The sequence below is a fragment of the Falco rusticolus genome, chromosome 4 (assembly GCF_015220075.1).
Source record: "Falco rusticolus isolate bFalRus1 chromosome 4, bFalRus1.pri, whole genome shotgun sequence".
NCBI classification, from domain to species: domain Eukaryota; kingdom Metazoa; phylum Chordata; class Aves; order Falconiformes; family Falconidae; genus Falco; species Falco rusticolus.
In genome coordinates, this window is record NC_051190.1 from 77,911,791 (window position 1) to 77,923,549 (window position 11,759).

At 41.5% G+C, this 11,759-nt stretch overlaps 1 long non-coding RNA gene across 1 annotated transcript; it reads right to left on the reverse strand.

Moving 5' to 3' along the window:
• Nucleotides 1-263: 263 nt before the first annotated feature.
• LOC119146962 lies at nucleotides 264-6,593 on the reverse strand. Its single transcript, XR_005103903.1, has 4 exons — nucleotides 3,428-6,593; nucleotides 3,104-3,172; nucleotides 2,253-2,346; nucleotides 264-284 (listed from the first exon to the last, which is right to left on the reverse strand). It is a non-coding gene; the product is annotated as an uncharacterized LOC119146962 (long non-coding RNA).
• Between the last annotated feature and the right edge of the window lie 5,166 nt (nucleotides 6,594-11,759).

Below are 11,759 nucleotides of genomic sequence, written 5' to 3' on the forward strand. Positions count from 1 at the left end.
TTCTAGGCAAGTCCATGAATTCTGTCACACAAGGCATTTCAGAACCAAAATACAAGTTACCAGGTGAGTAGAGGCTGAATGTATGACTAGACTAAGATTAAAAACTTTATTTTTTATACAAAACATTAATAAATCCAAGCAGATAATGAACTAAGTATGTCTTCTCATTCTCCGCCTTTTCTTCCTTTCTCAACATAGACTATCCACAGTTCAATGTTAAACCACTCCATATTCAGCAAAACTATGAGGTTTCCATCTTGTATCCATGTTTTTCTAATTCAGCTCTGTATAGAAAAACAGAGAAGTATATTAAAACATACAAATAAGACACTGCCAGACATTTGATTTTTTAAAAAATTAAATATACTGCATAATATACAATCATTTTAGAATATGAACATGTCATACTGCTTTTTGGTTCATACCAATAACCTTAACCTCACTTACTCTACAGTTCCAACTTCAGCTTAGTATCTCAGATCACTAGAAGTGACTTCTAAGTGAAAAAATTCAAATACTTCTTTTAATCATAGTTATTGCCCTCTGATCCATCATGGCTGGAACAAAACTATATGGCACAAGGCAGCACCTGTGAGCCTGCAACAACTCCAGACACATTAGAAAAAACAAAATATTATCTTATACAGTTATTCTCAAGATTTCCTTAAACCAAATGAGCTCACTAATCTGAATGACTTAAATGCAGGTACTCCCAAAATCATTTTATCTTTTTCTTTGTTTTCAATAGATATCGGAGTGCACTATTTTTAAATCTCAGTGCAATACAACTTCCAGTGAACAATTCTGAGGGAAAAAGATTGCTTTGTTCCCCTTAGCTGTGGCCAGGACAGCGAGTCAGCAACATCACTCCTGCCCTGTCCCCACTTTGCTTCCCACCTGCCTCCAAACACACCAGCCAGAAGCACATCCTGCTTTATCTCCTAGTCTTAGTATATGCACATTTAAATGCAGTAGTCCAAATCCCTAGAAGTATTTCAGGTTAGTTTACATATTTAGTAGCAGAATTTCAGAAGTAGAGACCTGCAGGATTTTCTTTCTAGAGATGAAATAAAAACATGGTGCAACCAAGCGACGTTGCAAACTATCATTTTAACACTAGTATATGTTCACCAATACTACAGGCTACAATTAAGGCACAGTTATTGAAGGTTTGTCAAAATTAACTATGTTCATCAAGAATTACACTACCCCTTGAAAGTCTGTTTCATTACATATCAACTTGTTTTCCACTATTACACTTTAACTGCCTTTCAACCTTCTAAGAAACAACTATATCAAAGACTATTCTTTTATCTTCTCATAAAGGATCACCTTCATCAGACTAAAAGGGAGATCAACCAAGGAACTGTTTAATCAGGCTGTACTACAGAAAGTTTGCTCCTCATGCAACATACTGAAGGATTAATCATAAAATGTGACTTTGTATTGATGCTTGAATCAATTTAAGTTATAACTATGCATAAGTAACAGATTAGCTGAAACTACAAGTGACAAAGAGGATTAAACAACTGAACTAGAGGTAATTCTTCACTAAAAGTGAAAATTGCTATCACTTTTTTAAAGCATGTGATTAACAATTATTTTGCTGTTGTTGCTCATAAACAGCATGTTCATCACAAACAAGGGAACTTACACATTAGTATAGATAACTGACCTCTAAAAAATTTGTCCATTTGGACAGAGAATAGCAATACTATTTGAAGGTACAGGAAAAAAAAACCCAAAGACTTTACACTTTGTAACAACATACTTTGCATACCACATAGCATGGAAGATATAATCTTAGATCCTTTGCCATTGATCTTTGCAGTACAATTCAGAATTCCCACACATATGTAGAAGAGTCCTTACAAAAGGATTTCTTCATGTTAAATTGAAAAAATATCAACTGTATCACAATTAGCAGATATCTTTGCACTGTTTAAAGTTGCATAACACCGCAAAAGTCTGAACACATCCATGACATAAGGCATATTTCAGAGCTCACAGTACAATCATTAAAAGATGAAACGCTGATTGAGCACTTCACTGTGCTGTAATCCCTTAAGTCAGGTTTTGAAAGGCTTTAGATAGAAAAGCACAAAGCAGAGCTTTCATTTATTTCTGTTTCAGGTACCTATTTTTTATTCTAAAGCAAGCAGATTTCAAACTTTCAGATATTAACTAAACAATGCCATTTTAAACATTTTACCCATCTTTTAGAACAGTAAGTTAAAAATAAATAAAGTTACCTTAACTGATTGGAGAAATCATCTTCTACATTGTCATCATCCCAATTGTCTTCCCACACATGTGCATCTTCATCTTCATCTAAACCAGTCCAATCTAAAGACAGGAAAAGAGGTCTAAATATTGTATGATGCTTTGCTTTGGTACCATGTCATATTGACAGATGAGCTTAGCCTCTGGGTAAGGTAGACTTCTGCTGGTAATTCTAACAGAAAAGTCTGGATCATATTTAAGTGTTTATAAGACAGAAAGATCTAAGATACACCTCACAATTTGTAGAATTATAACAAAATTGCAACTTGGTTAAAAAAACCCATTACACACTTCACATCATGGCTTGCAGGATAACACATTCATGACAGACATTTTGCATACAAATGGACAAGCTGTAGCATCATCACAAAAAGAAAGCAGTATTGAGTACTTAGTGCAGTTCCAGACCTGTATTTAAATGTTTTTTCTAAATAAAAAAGTAAATATATACCAAATGCTTTTGCCAAAACACATACACACAGATCCTCAACTCGCTCACATCAGATGCAGACAGTCTATGGTTAAACGCCAAAAACGTATCTGTGAGGCAGAAGCAAAGGCAAATTGAGACAGGCATCTGCAAAGGCAGTTGCTACCCGTAACTGGCTACTTCTGGGTTTCCAAGGCAGCAGAAGCTGTTTCCTTAGACAGGCAAGACACTAAATGTCCATTTGCTAATAAATTTCTATTTTTCCTATAATAATCTGGCACATCACTCTTGATAAATTCCTCATCACCCACTCAATGCTTCATTATTAAAAAAAGGGTTAAGATCAGGCTAACTAGTTAGTTTAGAAATATAACAAAAATGAAAACTCACGAAGGCTCAGAATCACTGTGTAAATACAAGTCAGTTTACTTCACTGGGGAACAGTTTCTCAGTTTGCTCCTAGTGAAAGACACACAGTTTTTCTAATGTTACCAAAATAAGAAGCATCCTGATTTTGACACTTGTGACATTCTATTTCTCAGTCTGTTAGTATATTTAAAGAGATAACACTATTTTTCCCCTTACAATTCAGTAAGCCATCTGCTGCCTATTCAGAGAAAGCTTTGAGGACTAAAGCCCAAAGAAATATTAAACATTGATGGAGGTATGGGGAAAAAAAAAGCTAGTAAGGTAAAAGATTAAAAACCAACTCACTGTTAACAACTGACTTTCTAAGAATGAAGGCTGGTCCTTCCATTTTCGACTCCTTTTTCTGACACTGACAGGCAACAATATTAATATTCGAGATTCACCAAGACAGGAAAATCCATTTGTAACTGATTAAAGACGCATACATAAAAGGCATGCAATTAAACTTCCCTACTCAAATAAGTTATATAAGGGGAAAAAGTGAAGGAGCATAGAAATCCTACTGGTCCTAAGGACACCAGAAGGAGGAACTGGGAAGAAAACATGAAGAAAAAAAATGCAGGATAAAAAAAAACATCATTTGAATTTAGTTGTATTGCTAGTTGCTTGAAGGGAAGGACTTTTGAGAACCATCTGCAATAAGCTTTCCCTGTTTATATGCAATGTTTTCTTTTTTTTTTAATGAGCTTTACCACTCATCATTTACCTGGATTTCAACGATACAAAAAACAAAGCTCAAAACAGTTTAGAATGAACACAAAATCAAACTTCTCTATCTACTAACAAGCAAGCAGCTCAGGCAGCTCCACAAATCGGAGGGAAAAAAAAAAAAAGAGATATAAAACCCCCTAGTAACTAGTATCCAGCACAGCAAAGAGCAGCTTCAATCATTAAAGGTCAGTTGGGGAGACTGTGAGAACAGGCTCCAAATCACACTAGGTGAGTAGGAGACAAAAAGGCCTATGTCATCTTCCACACTGGGCGGAAGAGAGTGAAAACAAAGCCTAAATTATATTCTCATCACTGCAGGTACAAGATTCTACAATATTCTGTATGTTGACACTACACCCCAGAATTGCATACTAAAGTTACTATTACAAGCTACATTATATGCCTGTGACTCAATAAAAGTAAAAAAAATCTGGGACTGGAAGTGTTAAGAGCATCTGAGAGCCTGCTATCATTAAATATTACTAACAGACACCAAAACTAAAAAAAAAAATAAATTATCAATTTTTATAAACTTGTCATGTTAGTCCTTACATTTTTATATATATATATATATAAATATACTAATCATTGATTGCCATATTTTGCACTTGGGAAAACAAAAACCAGGTTTTAGAGCATAAAAAACCTAAAATCCTATCATTTTACATGTTACGTTTTACACTCTGAAAAGCATTGTACAAGGAGTTCTTAAGAGACCAATTCACATACACTTGAATCTACCATGCTATATACTTATGCAATACTTCAAATAAAGTGTCCTATAAAAATAGGACAGATTTGCTTTTGATACATAAACTTGATTTGATAAATTGTTTGAAGAAAAATTTTAAGTCTGAATAAAAGACATTCCCAAAAAGCCAGTGTTTTTGTCCCTTAACATAAGTTTGTATCATCTAATTTCCTTTGGATAAAAACTGGGTAACAGAGGGCAAAGTTTTTCTGCCGCATAGAAAATAGTGGTTAATTTGAAACAACAACAATTTGACATGGGTTTAAGCAACTGGTTATCATAATTCTTTCCTAAGTACTGAAGCTAACAGTCAAAGTGGTCTGAACTTCTTTATAACATCTCAAAATTATTCTCTCACTTGGAAGATTTAAGTGGGCCTCCTTAGAATTTGTTTTTTGCAAGACAGATCAGCGAGAAGCCTGACTGTAGTCATTCTTATAAATAAATAAATCTCTGTTCCACCGAGAAAGTTTTCACAGTACTTTGTTTTAGTAGTACAACTAGATTCAAGTAGAATTAGTTTCATCTTCTCTAACAGCATCTCAGTGCCCTGACCAATCCTAGGTTCAGAAGCATGCTTCAAAGAGTACCATCATACCTGCTGCAAATATTTAATTTACATTAAATAAGATAAACTTTTTTTGAGCGTTTAGGAAACATATGGAAAAGAAGTGCTACTCTTCTCAGTTGAGTTTAGCTATCATCTCGACTCCGTTAGTAACAACTTCTGTCAGTAAGTGCAAAAATATTATTTTTACTGGTAGCGAAGGATTCAGAGCACCTAAGGCTTGTAAGGCCACAGAAAAAAAAAACCACCCACATGTAACCAAGACATCACAGAAAAAAAACCTGTAACATTTCTCATTATCCACAGCTTAGGCCAATTCCCAGAATTAAGGACAATGAAAACAACCATGCCCTCATGAGGGTCTTATCAAGACTACATTTATAAAAGGACACAGAGTTGCTTTATTGAAGTTGAGATTTAATTTCCTCATTCAATATATGTGAACCTATGGAAAGCAAACCAAGACATAAATTGTGCTTCAGAAAATAAAGAGACTCAGAATAGCTACAGAGCATGTTGTAATAAGTAACTAAGGGTAATTTGCTGATCAAATGGGCTTTTAACAAACGGAATGATCTTGCTGCAACAGATTTGAGAACGTTCTGTCTGGCGAGAAAAGAGTTAACCATGAGGTTTCGAGATGTACTTTCTCAAGGCCAATGTTAAACCATAATCTCATGTTACTATGACAACCTTTGTCTTCGTCTAGACCTTAGTGTAAAAATAGATTAGTTTTGTAATATACAGCTTCCTGCTACGGGACTGAGAGCATAACTGTTTGCTTAAACCGGCCTTGAAGTTGAGGATAAAAGGGCTGTGTTACTTGTTGGAATTTGCGAGCCTGGAGGGAGCTGCGACTCCCCGGCCGCCCAGCGCGCTGTTTTTGCTTTCCTGCCTTAATAAATACTTAGTAAATTTATTTCGTACTCTAGTTATTTCAATTTCAACTATAACAATGTTATTTCCTTTTCACCTTTTTCCACCTCACACTCGGTTTCCAGCCCTCATCCCTCCTCTCCCCAGCGATTCTCATCTCAAGAGCTGAGATGCTCCAAGTTCCTCCCGCACTTCTTTCCCGCTCCCTCCCGCACAATGACACAGCACTCCGAGTGCGACGTGCCCAGCACTGAAACCAGCACAGCCGGCACGGGCAGCACGACCGTGCCTGACCCCGGCTCTGACGCGGCCGCAGCCCCGCACCTCTGGCCGCAGCGGGGGGCAGGCACCCGCGGGGCACCACAACGCCGCTGCCGCACGGCGGGAGCGCGGCATGCAGCACCGCCGCGGAGTCCCCGAGGGCTGCTCTGCGGCCAGGGCCCCGCTGGCAAACTGCGGCCCGGTCCCGCCACCGCTCCCGCCCGCTCCTTCCCCGCCGCGGCCGACAGGGCCGGCCCAGGCCGCGGCCTACCGGCGGAACCGCCGCGGCCTACAGGCGGAACGGCCGCGGCCGCCACTCCCGCCTCCTGCTCTTCCCGCCCCCGCCCGGCCCGGCACCTTCGGCCGGGAACTCCTCAAACTCGTCGTCCTCCTCCAGGAGCCCCAGATCCACCGGCTGCTTCTTCTCCGACATGCTCGGCCTGCCGCCCCAGCACCGCGTCCCGCCGCCCGCGGAGACCGATGGGAAACCGGCAGCCGCCCCCGCGCCTGCGCCCTGCTGCAGCCTGCCGCGGCTCCCGGACGCCTGGCCCCGCCCCGCCGCGCCCGCCCGCCCGGGCCCCGCCCCCGCGCCCCCTCTGCGCCCCACAGGGCCGGCGCGGGCGCTCCCGGCTCCCTCCGGGCTCCCCGCCGGCCAGGCCCGCGCTGCCTCCCCGCCTCCCGCTGGGGTCCCCTGCGGGCGGCCTTCCCGGCGCAGGCAGCCCGCCGGCCCGGGCTCCCCGCTGCCACCCGCGCTGTCTCGGAGCCCGGCCGCGCAGCATCGGCCGCAGCCGTGCCGGGGGGCAGGGAGGAGGAGAGGCCGTACGGCGGGTACGCGCCCGCCGCCGTCTGTGCGCGCCCCCACCCTCCGCAACGGCCCCCGCGGCTGCCGGCCCGGAGGGTCCCCAGCCGGGGCTGGTGGCAGCGGGATCCGTCGCTCGGGAATGAGCTCGGGCTGCCCGGAGCTGGCGGTGCCGCATAGGCCCGAGCTGAAAGATACCCCCGTGTGGAAAGCGTCAAGCGTGTTTCCGATACTGTGGGCAGAATAAATCTGTCCACTGCAACAGCAGACCAAATTATACAAGCTGCTGCCGCTGCTGAACACGTGTGCTCTTTATATTCTTTCATTATTGATCTATACTCAGGCAAAACCTATCAAGTATCAGCCCTCAGTCCTTCTAATCTGTAACCTATTGTTTCAAAACCTACATCTAATTTACTATCTTAAATTCCTTGTTCATCGCATCAGAGAAACAAGGAAGCAGCTGGAAAGGGAGATAATGCCGAAACTATTCAATCAGAGTTAGGATGTTACATGAAAAATACAAACGTCTTTTTTTAAAAATATTCCAAAGTGTATTCATTTCACTTAATTCTAGATTCTGTTGACAATTTAAACAAAGTTCAACATTTAACTAGCCCGAACAAGTCTGTGCGTGTGGCAGCTCCAATGGCTCCTCTCTAGGCAATCACCTTGTAACAGCACTGCCGGTGTGTCGGAGGGGCTGGGGTGTTTTTCCCTGGCTCTCTGAGAAGCTGATTCACGAGACAATGACTTGCACAGCTGGGTTATACTGTGTCCTAGATTTAGAGTCAGGGAAACAATGAACAAAAAACTGGTGTGGGAATTCATATCTAGTTCCGTTTCAACCCAGTATAAGCATGTTCTGGCATGCGGCCACGGTTAAGGCAAGGTGGGAAATGAGCCCTTCTGCCAGATGAAAGGTTTAATCGAGTAGTCATGTTTTATTTTTATGTGATGGAAGGACTGACTGACAGTGATGATTATGAAAATTATGGAAGCTCCTGTTTAATAAATCAATATATGGAATCTAGTTACAACTTGGCTGGGAATTTTAGCAAACCGTGCATTTTGGAATAATAGATACCCTGCTTTATCCAGAGAGTACAAGATAAAGTCATAAAGTGGATAGGGGTCTGTCATATCAAAAGCTTGCAAAGATCCATGATCATTCAGTTGCTAAGGCCCATATTCAAACCCTCTAGATTTTGCCTTACCTAGAACTAAACGATGTTTAGGTTTTGAGTTTGCAGCACATTGGGGAATACTGAGATGCTCAACTGCACCTAGATTATCTAAGAAAAAAATGTAGCTTGGAAACTCCTATGGACAAGTAGCATTAAGTAGCCCTAGAGCAGGAAGCAGCTTGAACTTGTTTTGAAGACTTTATCTACATATCTGCTGTGAAGAAAAGATACAGCAGTCTTTTCCACCCCCTTTTCTCCTCCTTCTCTGCAGAGCTGCTGGTTAGGAATCTCTGGAGTGCCAGTGGAGAGAAGAATCTGCACTTTCTACGGAATATGGCCAGCCACTGCTCAGGGAAACAAGGGAAATTAAGAACTCCTGAAGCAGTGTCTTACTTACAGAGGGACTGACCACAGTCAGGCTTGGATCTGAGTCCTCCTTTGCACTTCCCTCTATGGAGCTGGGTATTCCTGTATCATCAGTAAGCCAGATTTAATCTTACGTTGTCACAAAAATCTGTAGTGTCAAAGCCTCCTCCTTTTATTATAAATCTCAACATTTTTATGGCTTTTTTAAATTTACAGTTTCTGAAGTTTTGTGGTTAAATAAGGAACCTAGCTCTTGTTTAAAAAGGAGAAAAATAAGTTTCTAGTCCAAGCAATTTGAAATGACCTTGAAAATATGAACAAAAAGTATTTCAGATTTACCTATGCTAGCAAGGCCTCCAAGGGCATAGGTATCTGCCGTATGCCCATCCTACGCTGCTTGAAGGACGTGATTTGCGCAAGGTGTTTTCCAAGCCAGCCTGCTAGACCTTGCAGGAAGAGGTGCCTGGTGGGCAAGGTAACAGGCTTGCCTTCAAACCTGCACTGTGTCCAAGTTGGATTTGACCTGATGTCAAAGCCGAGTGCCACAACCACCAGGCTGTTTGCTGGTTATTTAGGGGTCAGACTTTTTCTCTTCCAAAGTATATTCAGGTATTTTCACTCATGGCGGAGCGGATTTGACAAGTAACTCAGTCTGCAACACCAAATAGCCTAACAAAGAGAAACCCTCTTGGCAGGTGGTTGTTGGTGGTGACATGCCATATCCCAGATATATGCTCTTAAGTACCAGGCTATAAAGTAAACAGGTAGAAAGAGCTTATCCTCCTGCAGGTAGCTGTTAGAAAACACTGATTTTAGTGCCAATCTTGTAACAGTGATTTCTTAGCAGAGGCATGGTTTTAAATCATATTTTCTTAAGGTTTCTTACTGGCATTCTTAGGTAACTTCCTACTCAGTCAGTAGGCTTTATATATTCCATACGTTACTACCCTCAGGAAGCATGTGACAAACATCTTCAAATCCTACAAATCATCACAGCATCTAAAACTTTGGTGATGCAGTTTATAATACTCAAGCCTTTTGGTGGACCTAGCCCCACTGACTAGTCTTAATTAATTAGAGAGGAGAGCATAAGGCTTCAGCTGTCCGGAATAGCTTTTCCAGTGTGAGAAGAGATTTGAAGGGTTACAGAAGAGCATCCAAGCCCCAAGGACAATTGGAGTTTGATGGTTTCTAGATGGACCATCAAGAGTAAGAGTTGCTTTTCAGCATCCACCCTATGCAATCAGAGTGGGAAAAGGCCACTGATACCTAATCAGAACATACTGCCATTGATCTTTGTTTTATCCTTCCCCTGTTGCAGTCCCAAGACCAGTGGCAATCTTTACAGTCACCAAGCCTGTATCTCCCATGGACAGAGGACACACAGAGCAAGGAACAGTTCTGATCAAATCGGGGAAGGCACTTTCTACGTTCCCAGAACAGTTTAAGAGATCTGCTTTCATGGAGCTGCAGCCCCTGCACATCAGCTACATGATGAGTAGATTGGTCTTCTAGGACCAACAACCTGACACTATTGGATACTTCAGCAGAGAGGTCTACATGCATATTCCATGGAAATTAGAAAAAACTCCTATAGATTTCAGTGTTTGGAATATGTCTGTATCTATTAAAACCTTAATTTAAATATACCCTTAACTGGTAGCATGTTTGAAAGAATTGAACAAGATAATCCTGAGTAATTCATCAGTCCCTCTATTATTCTTTCCAGAGCTGCACAACAGCTATTTACTCAATATGATTTGTTTTAATTTTTTTTATTCAGCATGTTTTATGCATTAGGATCAAAAAAGCCTGTCTTTCTCTTGGCAAATGTTACTGCAAGTTGTCTAGCAGGGAGGTGAGATTATGTAGATTTATTTATTCAAACTGTAATTTGCATAAATGAAAAATGGAAATAAAGCATTTTTTTGGAATTAGAACCTTCTTTTTTCTTCAAGGTGAAACAAAAATGTGTGTAGTACGCTAGTTCAGATTTCCAGGGGTTTTTTTTTTTGGGGGACTATTAGTCATTCCAATGCCTGGGCCCATTTTCTTCGACTTGGATGCTTTAATGGCTGAAAGCATATTCTGAGGAAAATATTAAGAAACGAAAATAGAGCAGATTGGAAATTAATTTGCTTATAAGCAGTTAAAGGTGTCCTGCTGAAAGAAAATCTCAGAGCCATATTAAGGATTTTAGACACCCTGGGTAAACTGTTGGTTTGGAGGTCTGCATGGTCTCAGGCTACCAAACAGTACCTATTCAGAGAAACCCTGTGCTGCAAAGAAAATTGGCATTGTGTGTATTTGATCCAGCTGGGCTCATTGACATAATGTGAAATCCGTGTGCAGAGGTGCTACATCTAACGGACCACCAGCTCAGATGCATCTGGCTCAGACCAGCAGTGCCCACGCAGTTTATCTGGATGGCAGAGACAGTGTCTTACAGTCCAGGCTGTTAGATGTCCAGGAAAGCACCTAGCTCCTGGAAAAAACAAAAGCAAAAACATAGGAAAGCTTGTTACCATTCGGAATGCAAGATTTAACCATGCAGGGCAGAATATCTGTCCTGTGCTCTATAGCCTGTCTGGCAGTCCAAGCAGTCAATTGAAGGATTCAATTGAAGAAAAAAGCATATCCTACATTCATTGTATCTTGACATTAGGAATGGATTGCCCTGCTTCTTCCGATAGCTCTGTGTAGCTTTGGACCTGTGGCATTATTCTGGAGGTCAGTGCCTTTGGTTTCCCACTATTTATTTACTTACGTCTGCAGAGGTCCTCTTTTTCTCTCCAGCTGCTCCATCATTCACTAGCACCTCCTGGTAGCCCACCCTGATCCCACAGCCCATCCCTTCTCACAGCTGACCCTCACTGAGGTCAGGATGTGATTAGATGGCTGGAGATCATAAGGAATATTAATCACAAGGAACACTTAGATGTTGCTTTGCAGACTTCCTTATGGGAAATACACTATGGCAAGCTATCAGGTTACCAGTGGCTGAAAAAGAAACAGTTCTCTTTACCCTTGACAGTCAAAAGAAAGTTTGATTTATTTTCTCATTTTCAGTTAGTCTAAAGGCAGCTGGGCAGTATTGC